Source organism: Catharus ustulatus, chromosome 1 (genome assembly GCF_009819885.2).
Source record: "Catharus ustulatus isolate bCatUst1 chromosome 1, bCatUst1.pri.v2, whole genome shotgun sequence".
Lineage (NCBI taxonomy): Eukaryota > Metazoa > Chordata > Aves > Passeriformes > Turdidae > Catharus > Catharus ustulatus.
In genome coordinates, this window is record NC_046221.1 from 77777329 (window position 1) to 77793556 (window position 16228).

Sequence of the window (16228 nt, forward strand, 5' to 3'; positions counted from 1 at the left end):
GGGAAAGCGCCGCTGCTCGCGGCTCGCGAAAGCGCCGCCGCGAGCCGCCGCCGCTCGCGAAAGCGCCGCCGCTCGCGAGGCGCGGCGCAGGGCGAGCGAAAGCGGCAGCGGGGCGGGCGGCGAGCCCGGCGGCGGCAGCCCTGCCAGCCGGGCGAGCGAACGCGGCAGCGGGGCGGTGCTGACGGGAGAGGGGGACCAGCGAGCCCGGCGGCGGCGGCGGCGGCAGCACCACCCGGCCAGCCCCGCCGAGCCGTGGCGCTGAGCTGGGCCACCCGGCCCCGTCGGCAACCATGAGCGGGCCGAGCCTTCCTGCCCCGCCCCGAGCCAGTAAAGCCCGCTATGCCGCGATCCTGTTACTAATTGGCCAATTTGTGAAAGCTGCGCACGGATTCTCGCGACGAACGAAAGTGCGGCTAATATTCGGGGTGCGGCTTATCTATTGACAAAGACAGCAACATTGTCGAGGCACCGGGGGTGCGGCTTATAATCCGTGCGGCTTGTATTCGTGAAACTACTGTAAGTTCTTTTCTAGGGAAATTAAAATAGAAATACAGTACTAAAAAGAAACAAACTCCAAACCCTGACAAAGTCAGAGTACAACCTGACACCCCATCAGGCAGGGTGTTGGTAGCAGTCCCATTAAACGGTGATTGCAGTCCCCTTGCAGTGACAGATGTGGCTCAGTTGGAGCAGTGCTCCTGTAGAAGGTGCAGTTTCCCTCAGGAGATCCAGTGGTGATGTGGAGAAATCTGGTTTTCCTCTGGAGTCCAGTGGAGAAAGGGGCTACCTTATTGTCCCAAAACCTCTGTTTTTATCTTGGTAAGAAATGTTGGGCTCTTCCCCCTGGTTGGAGCAACTTCCAATGGGATGCAGTAATTTTATCAGTCACACAGTGGGACTCAATGGGCCATTAGCAGAAAATGACTCGCTGGAGGAAGGATGGGGTGTGAAAAGATAAAGAACAATGCCCCACCTGGTTTCAATGGATGGCCCATTAGCAGATTATCTGCCCATTGAGATAAGGATCACTGTCCCCACCCTCAACAGATGGTGATAGAACAGATACCTTTGATCACACTCTGTATTGTAACATGTGGCTTATAATCAGGTGCGGCTTATATATGGACAAAAACCAAAAAGTTGCTGAAACCCAGAAGTGCGGCTTATAATCAGTGCATCTTATAATCGTGAAATTACTGTAAAGTCATTCAGAGACAATAAAATATGGGCAATAATTTTCCATTATAGATCTAAAAAGCCTATAATCACTGTTAAAATGCCTTATTTCCTAATAATGAACTTATTGCCTAAGAAATTAGTTTATAGAAGTCATATGAATCATAAACTGTGAGGATTCTCTCCTTAAAATATGCCATTTTCATACATGCAGTGTTAAAAATATCATGGAGGAAAGGAAACCGGTATTTGCGTGCAAAGTTTGAGAACTACAATTGTAATATTCTGGATGCAGCTGATAACTTTTGAATCTAGATTTAGTTGGCTCCACACGTGGATTCAAACATGAATGCATGATGTGAGAAAGGCAATTTGAAATGTTTCCTAACTTGGGAAATATATGTATATCTTCAGGCACTATGGTCAGTTAATTGAATCTTTGTTCAAGTGCAAAATGGCTCCTCCTGCAACACAGTATTTGCATTTATTAACTAATAGACATGCTTACAACAGAACAATTGATTCCTTTTTCCAATAAAGCATGCATTGTATCTTCACTCATAAATTCAGTTTAATTAATCTAGAGTTATAATTTGTGTCACCTTCCAACTTTTTAAAATGTTTTTGCATCTAGTTATGAGTTGGAAATTATTGTTATACATTTGGCTGTACACATTTCATCAAAAGCTACCTCCCAACTTGTTTTGTTGAAATTGTTATGAATTCAAACAATGAAAACTGAAGTTGTTTGGCCTGCATGAGAAGAAAGGGAGGGTAGGGAAAATGCACCTGAAGAATTGATGGGATGTGAGTTAATGAGTATAAATTTATTTTTCCCATCTTGGTAATACCAGACCAATAAAAATGTTGCACTAATTTTTATTCAAGTGATAAGTTGTCACAATAATAATACTATTTGTTAAGACCAATTATGATGGTGGTACCAACTGATTTGGGCAGAAAATTTCTTGAAAACCTGAAGCTATACCATTAGAAGAATTAGCTATACAGAAAGAGAAAATTATTTCAGTCAGATCAGATTCGATTGTAGAACTGAACTCCTGGACTTCTGTTGTTAGAACAGTGTATTACTTCTCTAACATACTTACCAATTCTGGTTTTTTTCTAACATATTTTGTCATTCATGCATTTAAAATGCCATCCACCATATAATCTTTCTTTCATTTTTCATTTGAGGATTTAGTCTTTCCACTCAATGTCTCTGAAATCTATATTAGACTTTTTTGGTAGAGTTTCATTTTATATGAAAACTTTATGAAAAAAGCATAAACTTTATGGAAGTTTAGGCTTTTGGACTTGTTTTTTTGGAATAAAGGTTATTTCATCTTTGATGTAGAGATATCTCATTCCAGTTTTATTTAAGACACTTCAGAACACAAAAATGTAAAAGAACAGTTTATGAGCTGTCATTTACTGTCAAGTTCTTGAAGCACATAAAATGCTTGACTTGAGAACATCCATTTTTCTCATGAAGTTAAATGGAATGAGTTTCATTGACCATTGATGAGAGACACTCAGGAATTTTCAACGTCAATGCCCATTTTCCATAAATTCAGATTGTGGGTATTTAATACTATCAGTCACCAAATAAAGATCAGACATAGTAGCTGTCCCATTATTGCCCATTTAATGTAATTCATCTAAGAACAAATCTAAAATCCACTGATTTCTCTGCTTTTATATAGCTATTGTCACACTAAATATAGTAGACAAATTTATAAAAACCAAGTAGTTGTCAATTTTCTACTCTTCATTTACACTCTAAACAAAAATAGAAGGAAACCACTATCAGTTTTTTTTTTAATAGATGGAATACATAGAAAAAATTTAAAATAAGTCAGTCAAAGATTGTTTATATTAAACCAATCCCCTACTACCCTGCGAAATATGACATTTAATGGTAATGGACACAAAAAACACTTATATTTGTTCTTCTGAAGCTGTAGAACAAAACTGAGCACTGAATAAGAAAGGAGAACTTCATTAACAAGTAGGAGGGTCTTATACAACCTGTAAAAATTGTTATTTCTACCTACCATGAGGACTGAATTTCAGTGTATTTGAAATCCCAGTCTATGAACATGACAAAACTGTCTATCATTACTGAAACCAACAGACCTTTTTCTTGAATTTTGTAATTCCCTTTAGTGCTACTGCAGTGGGAAAAAGGCTTTATCTTGCAATAGCTGTCATAAAGGAATCCTCAGAGAATGTATGGCTGCCTTACCCAATAGCACAAAGGACAGATAGGTCAATAGGATTTACCTGTACGCACTTAACATAGAATCCTCTTTCTCTCACACTAATACTACCTTATCCTTCCCCCTATGCCACTTTGAGATTACTGGATGGGAAAGGAGACAGTAGAGAGTTTTGCTTCTAGAGACTTAGGTGTTTGGTCTCTCTGAATTATTATTGCTGGTCAATAATAATCACATCTTAGCTCTGATTTGCACCAGTACGTGACACATCCTAGAACAGGGTTAATGTTTTAAGATAGCCTCTTTTAATTTTGATGCTTTTCAGGATCTCTTTCCTTCTTTGTCACTTTCAATTAAAATAACATTATTCCCTTCACCTAACAGTTTCTTTTCACTTCTTTTTAACCATTTTGTCTTTAATGGTTTTAACTGCTTTAACATCTCTCTTATTTCAGGCACTGATAATAACTTTCTTTATAGTTTGCTTATTTCTAAAAGGTCAAAAAGGTAGCATTATTTAAGTAAATATATAGGCTTTTTGACACATTATTGCTTCCATTAAATATAGCATCAAAATATAATTAAAAGCCTATTTTGATACTGTTTTGGACTCCTCAAAGAAACAATTCACCAAGGCCTTAACACCAGAAATGAGTGAATTTTTTAATATAAAGAAAACCTTTGTCACTTCAAGAAAATTTTCAGCAAACAAGAGGCCAATAAAATTCATTATAGCAGTCAATTTTCATAAAGATTTCTCTTTGTAAATGGAAGAGTGAAACAATAAAGCAAGCTACTGAGTAAAAGGAAGAAGACTCTTTCTACCTGGATACAGAGGAGGAACTGGTTGTGTAAACTAGAATACAATAAAATGAGTCTGGTGTTACTTTTCCCAAATTAATCATGGAGATTAAAGGAATAACAGGGAAAACTTCCTCACGTAATATAAGAGGATCTTTGTTTTTTCAAAGAGAGTTTTGTGCCTCCATGGAAGGCTTAAATAATTTCTTACGACAGAAAGAATGTGTGCCAAGAACATACAAGCCAGGAAACGGAATATTGCTGTAATAAGTACATGACTTCATTTAGGGAGGCTAGCCAACTGCCTCAATTACTCTACTGAATATAAATCTCTAGTGATATAAAGGTAGTAGCAAGGTAGTGTTACTAACAAGGAACAAGTGAAAAAGTACTTGTATTGACTACCTTGAAAAAATTAGCATAAGTAGATGCGTGTCTAAATGCTTATACAAATCCAAGTATAGATATTTCTGGCTGATCTTGGATACAGGTATTTTCAGATGCTTGGATCATCATAAGATTTATTTGGAACACATTTGCAGATTACTTGGAAGTATGTTTACTAAACAACAGGTGCATTTACACAATAAAAGGAAACACATAACTTCCTAAAAGGTGTACACACAGGTTTTTTGTTTTATTTTTGGTGGGGTTTTTTTTGGTTTTTTTTTTTTTTCCAGATGCTAGAAAAGGATTAGGATGTGGTAAAACTGCCAATAGTACTGGTGATGAATAGTGTTGCATACTGGCAATCCTGACTAGAAGTCCACATATAGTGCAGAATTGTTTTGACATCTGTAATGTCCATCTTCTCTAGAAAATGATTTTTTAAAATTTCTACAATTAAAAAAACCTCTTCCTCTTAACAGTCACTATTTTTAGGAGGAGTCATTCTTCATTGTGTTCCATGACTGTTGTGTTTCTATAGGAGAACCTCACAGGTTCTCAAGAGATGCTTATTTTAAGTTCATCCTCTGTGACTGTTATTGATGACTTGACAAGCATCATTCTCATATAAACTCAGGGCCACCTCTTCAGTAATACCAGTACGATACTTGAAGATATTAATATAAGTGGAAATGTGATATACAGAAAAGGTCTTCTAAATGAAAGAATGTACCTACAATCTATTGCCTAAAATAGGAAACCATTGATGTGAATTGATGGCAGCTGTCTCTATTTCTTAGTCCCAAAACACTGCATAGGAAGACCATTGTTAAAGATAAAAGAAATGTTCGTTTTTCTCAGTATTAGTGTAATTGGAATTACTTCTTTCAAGAACTGTCCGTGTTAGTGGCTAATTGATACCAATAAGCTGATATATAATATCAACTGAGGGCTATGAATGCCATTGCAAATCCTCTTGTGGTACCTCCAAAGACCAAAGTAGGTTTCTTATATTGTCCCCTTACGACCATATATCTTGTATTGTATGTATGTGTCCTTTGAATGGGGAACCTAAATGCAGTGACTTCTGCAGCCAGGATTTTGACAGAATTTTGTTATTTCAGGCCTTCCAGCCATCCTTATAGCATAGTACATAATATGAACACTTCTAAAATAAAGTGCATCAGAAAAATAGGTCCCATGTGGAGCATATGTTTGTGTAGGTTCATGTACTTTATGGTGATTATACTCTGACACAGGGACAGAAATAAGATCTATTGCAATTTCTGAAGAAACATTATCTTAAACACATTGTCCCTAATAGAAAAAAAGCAATATACAAGCTAGAAAAATGCAAGGAAAGGTGATCCACTGAACAGGATTTCAGCAGTTGACAGTAATCCAGTTGTTGTAGTTTATAACATTGACATGAAAAAAACAGTGTGTATGCAGTCAGATCAATGACCATTAATCATAAAATGGAAGAATTTAAAGAATAAATAGCCCAGTCAGTTTGTCCTCTGCCAGCATACAGAATATAGCTTTACTAACACAAACGCCACTGTTTCAGCTTTCACTTTTACCCCACAAGATGGTGGTAACAGCTGTGTTTGCTATTTTTAAGCTGTTTTTGAATTTATTTGCTTTCACTTATATGATAAGTGAAAAAAATAACATCACAGGCTTTCACTAATTTTTATTTCTACAGTACTCTTTTGGAAACTATGAGGTATTTTTCCATTGCATTTACACTTATTTCTACTTTAATTTACTTATCAATATAAAGTGGAAAGAAAGATATATAATCACAGAATCATGGAATAGTTAAGGTTAAAAGGGACCTTTGGAGAGCAGTTAGTTCAACTCCTCTACCAAGGTAGGGTCAAGAGGTTCCTGGAGCAGGAACTTGGCATTTGAATCTCTCCAGAGTTCTCCTGAGCAGACAGCTCCAGTGCTCTACCACTTGCAATAAAAGAAGTTCTTCCTGATGTTGAAGTAAAACTTCTTGTTCATGGCCATTTCTCCTTGTTCTGTCTCTGGGCACCACTGAAAGAGTCTGGCACCCTCCTCTTAAAAAGCATCTTTGAGATATATATGTTGACAAAGTGCCCTATCAGTCTGCTCTTCTCTAGATTAAATATACCCAGCTCCCTCAGCCTCTTCTCATAAGAGAGACGCTCCAGACCCCATATCATCTATGTTCTATAGTAGTTCCTTCTCTTTCTTGAACTGTGGGGACTGGAATTGAACACAATACTCCAGATGTGGTATCACAAGGGCTGAGTAGAGGGGCAGAATCACTTCCCTTGACTGGCTGGTCACACTCTTTCTGATGCACCCCAGGATACTATTAGTCCTCCTGGGTACAAGGGCACAGTTCTGGTCAACTTGACATCCACCAAGGCTCCCAGGTCTTCTTCCTTTCATGATTAGCACTTTGCACTTCATTTGTACTTTACCCACTACTGAGCATGGAGGTGGCATTTTTGTGGAACAGTATGTTATAACATAAAAATTTCACTCCTGATGACAAAGGTTAGGTCAGCACCCATTTGCTTTATGTGAAGTTTTCCCAACTGTATCATTTCACAGTAAATCTGGTCTGGAATTTAGACATCACATGATTACGCAGTAACTCTTGTAATCTTTCACAGTGGGATTTGCTTCTTACTGTATTGAACTACCAACAAGTTTTATCACCTCATTATTCACACCAATTTTAAGATTACTTTGAAATCTCTTGAAAAGACCTTCTTTCATTTTGAAAAATATATTTTCACACCTCACATCTGAGCCGAAGCTTCTAGCCAATTATTGATCTACTCAAATAATTATATTTTTGTCTCCATATAATAATATCAAATTGTATTGCATCATATATTCCTGAAAAATTTCCTGAATAAGTTTTGGTAGACAGACCTTGCAGATACCCTGCCAACAAGATTCAATTTATCCATGTTTATTGATGTTGTCAAAGAAACCCAAAAATGTGTAAGGTATTACTCTTTTTAATAAACATGCTGTTAAACCTTGTGCCATTTATCCTGATACTAAATGTCTACTATCAGCATTCTTTATTGAAGCTTTTGATTAATTTACCATGTATACTTCTGAGGTATACTAAGTAATATTGTTCTGCAAATCTACATAATGCTTTCTTTAAAGCAGGTATGATATTTGTCATATTTCAGTCCTTAGAACCAATGCTGTGTTTGTTGTAGCTTCGCTGTTCGGGTTTTTTTTACTATGAAATTTCATAGCACAACTAGCATTTAATCTAGATTTCCTTTAAAGTTCTTGGATGAATATAGCATGTGTGGGCAACCTCTTGCAGTCAGTCAAGTTGTTTCATAATCTCTTTGTAAACACTTCCATTTTGTACAGTATCTGAATAACCCCTTAATAAAGAAAGAGAGGGAGGGGAAGGGTAGTAATAGTTTTATTTGAAACTATGAACACTGCAATACAGTATGATGTCCAGTTCATCAAGATAAAACAAATTGCATAAAGCTACAACACAGATAAGGTTTTTTTATATATAGATAGAATTTCTGGTTTTCTTTTTTAAGCATAATTTTTTAATCAAAATTTTCATTTTGGTTCAAGTGAAATTATGAGAAAGTTTCCCACTTGTTTAGTGTTTTCTAAAAGTCTGTAACTGTTCCCTCATGCCCAAGACTTCAGTGGATTTTGGCATATAAGAGCATTTGACCAGAATTTTCTCTCCTACATCTAAGTGCTGTCCGTGGTAGATGCATCCCGAGAGCTCTTTTAATGAAGTTCAATGCCATTGAGAATTTGTTAAGCCAGAAATACAACCTTATGAAGGCTGTCTCATTATCCAACATCCAAAGTCATAAACCTTCATCTTCACCCCAGTTCCAGTGTTCTATATATTATCTGAACAACATATACATTTGAACTAGTATTGTTAAACTTCAAAATGTCCTTCTGCGTTATTTACATATATTACCATAGTATGCAGCAATACTGGTACACGCTAATTATCTAATTAACCAGGACAGACAATTCAATTATAAATCCTACCTTTGCTTGAAGTGTATAATTGTTTTTTTATGATGTGAAGTTACTTTATACCTTTGACCCCAATTTGAAGGACCTAAACTAATTATTTTTCTTGGTTAATGAGTCAATATGGGCTGAATTTGTCCTTCATTAATGTTTTAAGTCCTTGTATCAGCTAGTGTTTGATTATTGAAAGAGGGAAGTGAATATATTTAGTATATAGGTTATGTGATCCTTGCAGAGGTAACTTGAATTTGTTTTTGAGAGTTGTCTTGACTCCAGCTTCAACTGACATGGTAAAACCTTTGGCTTAACTGTGAAAAACACAAGTGATGCAAAAATCATTACCAACAAACAGATGCCCAACAAGTCTCCAAGAAATGGTTACTTTCAAAGACCTTCCCCTTATTTTTGTTGTTGAAAATGATGTTGTGTAGTATGGAGTACCTCTTTAGTCAGTTCAGATCACCTGTCCCAGTTCTATCTCTCCAAGTATCTTGCCCACCAACATCCTACTAACTGAAGAGACAGAGGAAGAAACAGAGAAGGCATTAATGCTGTGTAAGCTCTATTCAGCAATAGCCAAGATACTGGTGTGTTATCCAAATTCTTTTGTTCACCTGCCTAAAACACAGCAGAACACAGGCTGCTGCAAAGAAAATTAACTCTTCAGATATGGTCAGTACAAATACCTGTGCTTGGCATAGCAGCGAATTGCATAAACATGTAGAAAACAGCTCTCATCAGCCAAGAGGAAAGAATCTGGACTATGCTATGAGTCCTCAAAACTCTCAGCAATAAACATGAACAAACATCTCTTTTATTTATAGTATATAAGGATCCAGTTCAATATCACTTTATTTACTTGGAAAAGCAATATTTTGCCTGAGTATAAAAGTGATTTTCGCTACAGTCTTTCAATGTTACTTAATTTTTTTCAAACGTCATAATCTATTGTATGAATTTTTGTTTTCCTTACTTTTTGTTTCCTTTTCAGTCTCCACAAGAAGTACAAACACCTCTGCATAGTAATATTTTGCAAGAGAAGAGTTTGAATCAGAAGATGGATGTCAAGGACCTGTTGTAGTTCTAGAAGGAAGGCCTTTAAGCTATAAGGTAACCATCAAAACGCATTATTTCCTATACCCAAAAATAGACTTAAAATACATATTCCAGAAAAAAATCATAAATACACTAGATATCAATAATGCTTATTCGTAATGGTATTAATATTCTCATTTATATTTATAACTTTAAAAAATGAACCATCTGTCTCAATAGCTGTAGGAGACCAGATTACAGTAGCCACAATATGATTCATTTTCAATACAAATCACTACTGGTTAATTTTAATGTGAAATCTCTACTGGAATTGGTGCAATTATTTCAATGATACTTATAATGCTAGCAAGCCTGACAAATTCAATGTAGTGGGGTTTTTTTTGTTTGTTTGGTTTGTTTTTTTTTTTTTTTTTTGCTGGTGAACTATGGACTTAAAACTAACTCTAATTAAATATAGGGAAAAAGCAAACTCACAATTCCTCACCAATTCTGCTTCTAATAAGCCAAATTATTATTTTTTCCAGTTGCTTAAAGATAGTTTAGATCATCTACTTTCTAAAAGGAAAATCTTTACAGATTATTCTCAAATCTAGTTGTTCATTGTGATTTCTTACTACATTTCTTCTTGTTAATAAATGTTGACATAGGTGCCCTACTGACATGATAAACACTGCATTCTAACACTGCAATTTCAAAATTTTGTTCCTAGCTCCTCCTATCTGTCTCTACTATTTTTCCCACTTCTCAAATCTTAAACAGTTGGAAACTCAAATTATGTGCCTGACCCATACCTAAGTCATAAAATTAAACCTTGTCTGCATTAGACTTCTCTGCAGGTGAGAGAAAAGTTGTGGCTTCAAACCAACTGAGTTCAACAGGTTAGAACAGAACAGTGTTAATTCATTTTTAACCTGGTTCAAGCCAGCATAATATATATGAATCACAGCCAGAATTATTTAAATTATGAACTAAAGAGTGTCTACTCTGATTGAAAATACAGGTAGTGACTGCATCTCTAGTCTGTTTTCAAGACTCAGATTAATAAAGAGAACAAAATGATAAAATAAAGTGACTAGGAAGATAGTTGCATGTCTCTCTATGCATTTTTTGTGGTTGGAAAGGGGCAGAACAATGAAAAGAGAAAGAAAAAAGGAAAGAAGGAAAGAAAGAAGGAAAGAGAGAAAGAAGGAAAGAAAGAAAGAAAGAGAAAGAAAGAAAGAAAGAAAGAAAGAAAGAAAGAAAGAAAGAAAGAAAGAAAGAAAGAAAGAAAGAAAAAGAAAGAAAGAAAAAGAAAGAAAAAGAAAGAAAGAAAGAAAGAAAGAAAGAAAGAGAAAGAAAGAAAAAGAAAGGAAGGAAGGAAGGAAGAAAGAAAATTGAAGAAAATTGCTTTTGTGGTGACATTAGGAGCAAAAAAAAAATGGAAAATAAGAGCAGTTAGAAAACCCTGGGTCTATAGTTCATACTACTAGCGAACCCACTAGTTACAAGGAACAGGAAAATGAAAATGTCAGCTCAGGGGAGAATACAGAGGGTATTCTGCATTCATCAATTTCAAGCACTGCCATTGTTTTCTGCAGCTAAGTCTTTTTCAAAAAGTATGTAAAACCTCCCTTATAGATACAAAAGATACAAGACATCTCAAGAACTCTTCTCCCTCACAAAAAAGAGATTCTTCTACATTGGGTCACAAAGCATCATGAAGAGGTCTGGGATTTTCACTGGTTCATTGCTATTTGGTAGTGTTTAATACAGCTAACTGCAAAAGAGATGCCAAGCCCTGATGAACACCACTTATGACCAGCTGCCAACTGGAATTCCTTCATTCACCACATCTCTTTTGGCCTGGCCATCCAGTCATTTTTTTATGCAGAAAACTATTTTTTCCCCCCTGTGTTGCAGTGAAAGGTCTCCATTAAAATACACCAATCATTCCCACTAGCTTGTGTTTTGGCACATGGGGATGGTCTGTTCCTGCACCTTTAAGATTTCCTCCTTGGGGAATGTCCAGCCTTCCTGGAGTCCTTTCCCTTCAGGACCGCCTTCCAAGAGAGTCTCAACTGGACTCCTAAACAGTCCAAAGACTGCCTTCTGGAAGTCCATTGTAGCAGTTCTGCTGATTCCACCTTAGCTCTGTGAGAATCAAAAACTTTACACATGCTTGTTATGCTCAGGATGGCCTCCAAGTATAAGCCACCGCTCCTTTCCATTCACAAACAACAACTCCAGCAGGGTGCTTCTTTACACTCCCCCCCTGTGTTAAGAACTTATTTTCTACACAATGTTTCCTCTCTGTTTTATTGTATTTCAATACTGTATTAGGAAAGCATAGATCTTTTGGAAAAGAACAGGAGGAAAAAACAAAAAAAAAAGCATATTGTAGGTTTTTATAGAATTTGTTATACATACTAGAAATGCGTATGCATGTATTTATGTACACACCCTGTTTCAAATTCCTTTATGGATGCATTATGCAAGAAACTCAGAAGACATTAATGAAACACCAGGTCATAATACAGGAGCTTCATCCAGTTACAGATGTCTGGATCCTTACTACATTTAAACCACAGCAGTATTGTACAGCAACGATGAACTCGTAGACGAAATCTCTTATCACCCACTGAAAATCATGTGTTCCTCAGCTCTCCCCACAAAAATAGGCATGACTGTGGTTTAATCTCCCTCATGTAAGGCCTGACAATACGGAAATATCTAGGGTAATATTTAACCATTGCTTCTTCTTTAAATGGTCAAACGAAAGGAGATTGAAAAGAGCATTTATTGTTCTATTTTCTTAAATGGTTGAATCGGTTCTCTCATTCTAATTAAGCCATTGAATTTCTGGACAAAGCATACTCTGTCCTGCTTCATTTGTTCTCTATTGGCATTCCAACTCAAAACCTTTTTCCTGTGAAATTTTATTCACTGAAAACTATCATGCCTTGCATCAAAGGTACTAAATCTTGTTTGAAATTTATTGAATCAATTTGTCCTCTGAAAGAAGTTTGGCTTTCCAAAATATTCTACATCATATCAGAACTCCTTTTTTGATTTTCTCTTCACTATGCTCTTTCTAATCTTGCTCCTTTTATGCCTCATAAGTTTCCTGACCTCCACTGCTTCGTTTAGCATCAGGCAGTGTAGTGTTTAGTACACACAGTACAAACTAGGCTTTTTAATTCACATTTACAAAGGAGTTAAAGGGAAAGCTTTGTGAGGACATAACAATTTATTTTCCCTCTTATCATCTTGCCCTCCTCGGCTCATGCTTTAAAAACTGTTTGTTGGGGGATTTTTTGTGTTTTTTTCCTTCCTGAAGGAGGACACTTATTAACCAAAATGCTTTGAACATTTTGCAAAATTTGTGTGATCGCTAAATTAGTCGTTACTATGTCTTTAGATTATTATTGCTGTGGGACTGTTTCACATCAAAGTCTTATTATTTCAATGATGTGTTAGTTTACCACAGCAAAACCACTCATACTGATACATTTTCACATTCTTTTCATGCTTTAATAGAATCAGAAAAAAACTTGAGATTCTGAGAAATTGAAAACATTTGATGTCAGCTTTTAGACCTGTACATCTGTGGTGCTAACAGTGACAATCTAAATGGCAAAAAAAGATCACAGCACCTAGCCTAATTTATAATGCCAAATAAATCATCATTATAAAGCAGATAATAATATTTTCTTCCTTAAAACTGCAAACTCTTGGGCTCTCAGAATCCTGACCATAAACAACCATAAAGGGGAAGTTAAGCTGAACTCTGGGGTGCTGTTTAGAGTTCTGTGATTCTGTGCAAAGTGAACACCAAAAGTATAGTCTAGACTTGATGTATTTTCCAGTTGTATGGTTCATGTTCTCTATGATATGAATTTGAAATCTAAGCAGTCATCAGTGTTTAGCAGATACTGCTGTTAAGGTGAGATGTTCATATAAATGTGTATATAAGGTAATTGTTTTCATGTTTCAAACATGAACAAAAAGTTCATGTTCATAAGAGCAACAGCAACATGAACAAGTCAATGCAATGATTTTCACTGGTTTGGTGAAAGGAATGCTGTCCACCAGCTAAACATGAAAGGAGAAGCTGATGTTAAAGTGCAGTATATGTTTTCTGTTACCTGAGTTATCTATGTACAACTCATCTGAAGTTATTTCAGGCTAGTCTCATATGTATCTAGGAGGAAATTATTAACATTGACATTATTCAAACCAAAAAATCTCCCTCTAAAACTCTGTAACCGCCAGGAGCCTAAGTTAATGGTAGAATCAACTAAAAATAAATTTTGTAGGGAACTTTGCAAAACCCTGGTTAGAGATTTTTCTATAGCAAATTTTTCTTTCAGTGTAATACTTGTTTACAACTGTGGAGTTTACTGCATAAAAATCCACTTGCTTTGGGTATACGTAATGAGACTAACAGGTATTTCACTGCTTCCATCACTATACACTCCAAAATTTATATTGTCACATGCCAAAAAGAATAATTAGGATTTATACAAAACTGCAACCAAGCATAATTTAAAAAGTGCATGCTTACTGACTGTATAAAAAATTTTGTCATAGGGCTCATTTTTTCACTTCTACTACTTAGCATTAAAAGTGCATTTGCTAAAAAGAAAGATAAAATGATACAATTTAGGCAAGTAAAAACTCAGAGATGAAATATTAAGCAGTTTAAATTCTAGTGATACAACAGCATATTAAGCTAATTGCAGTGAGCTAAAATATGGACAAAAATTCAAGGCAGTCTCAGTGAGGGGAGGAATATAAAATTAATAACAACAACAACAACGATCCAACCATGAATCCTTAGCTGAATAATTTCTTTCAAACCTAAGCAAAAGGATAGCAAAAAACATAGACCTGATTTGTATATTTTAGCAGTAATCCTCAAACTGATGGAGATGGGACAAGGCTGCTATATTTATTTCTTGAAATGTCTGTAGTCATAAAAAACTAGTAAATTGAAGACCAAGAACTGAACATTAAAAAAGTCTTGTCGCTTTCTAACCATGTGCAGACAAAAGCTAGATACTACTAGCACTCCATGCATACATCTAAAAAAATGCAAAAAATAGATGTCTAAATATTGATTGTTATTTTCAAGTAATACAAAGTTGATATTTCAGAAATCTTGATTTTCATTTGGATACTGACCAATTTTTTTACCTTTCAAATTACTGAGAATATGTACTGGAGATATTTTAGGTGTCTGAGGAATGAAACAAACACATTTAGCTGAACAGGTATGCAATCCAATAAATAAAGAACTTCTGAATGGGATGACAGAAATAATTATTTCTCTAATTAACTCAGGTCATGAAAATATGTGGCATTTAACAATCTGAACAATCTTTCTAGAAGAACATATGCTTAGAGTCACAGTTGGTAAAGATGAACCACATAAACTAGTGACAAAAGCTTAAATAATCAGATGAGTTTCCTAAGAAATTGTGGTCTTAAATCAAGCTAAAGGGATACTTTTTATATTGTCTTTTTCATACATTGAAAATCTTTTTTTTTTTTCACTTGAGCTTCATAAAAGCGAAGTATTTTTCTCATTGAACATACACTGTATTCATAATTTTTAGGTAATAGTCTGATCACTGCAATCTTCATTTTAATTACTAACCTAAGCGCCAATAGAATTCAACAAAAATGCAGAATCCTCTATTATCTAAACATACACAAATTAGGAATGTATTCTGTGCCTTCTACTCTGCAAATCCTTGAAGTTGTAGCTGTGTTACAGCTTGGAGATCATCTCTAATGAGTGCAACAGATTTCACAGTTATTAGAGTAACTGAATCTTCAGTTGTTTCCTGGTAAACTATCAAGAAAATGCTTCCATTTAATAACAGATCTATCATTTTATGGATATTATGATTTTACATGAGATTTGAAACCTCTCTACATTTCTTCAAAAAGGTAATCTGTTATCAGAATTAACTGGAACACAATCATGACAATGTGGGAAGTTTTGCCAAATTCTACCCCTAGTTACTGCCTTGTAAAGGTACAATAATTTTGACAAAGTGAATTTATTGAGCTTTACACTTAAAGAACATAAACTGTGTTTGGTATAATGGTAGGAAGTTTCTTCTAAAAGGAAGAATTGAACAGGAGAGACAGTACCATTGCTGAATCCAATCCAGACTCTTCTGCTCTTGGATACACATGGTATAGATAATGGATAATCAATATTTTCCCCCATACATAAATTTAACACTTAGGAATTTCTGAATTTCTGCTTCTATCCAATTGCTGAACTCAATTTAATTGATTACTGTGCACACTTCTAAACATTCTGATTTAGTAGATCCCATGTGCAATGAACCTGTTGTGAATTTTGAGCTCTATTCTAGACTGAACCTGAACTGTAACAATAAAAAAAATAATTAGCTTGATTTTGTAAATATTAATTTGATCTAAAACACCAAAAGAGATACCTTCAACTTATCCTTAAAGGAAACAATTTTTTCAATTACAGTAATTTCATGATTACAAGCCGCACCTGATTATAAGCCGCATGTCCGGGTGTCAGCAAT

The 16228-nt window shown here is 35.6% G+C and overlaps 1 long non-coding RNA gene across 2 annotated transcripts in view; it reads left to right on the forward strand.

The window, feature by feature from the left end:
- LOC117001314 overlaps positions 1–16228 on the forward strand; it is a 71649-nt gene that overhangs the window by 18891 nt on the left and 36530 nt on the right. For both annotated transcript variants that reach the window (XR_004419028.1, XR_004419026.1), the window contains exon 2: positions 9610–9728. This is a non-coding gene — a long non-coding RNA (uncharacterized LOC117001314). The remainder of the gene's footprint in view (positions 1–9609; positions 9729–16228) is intronic.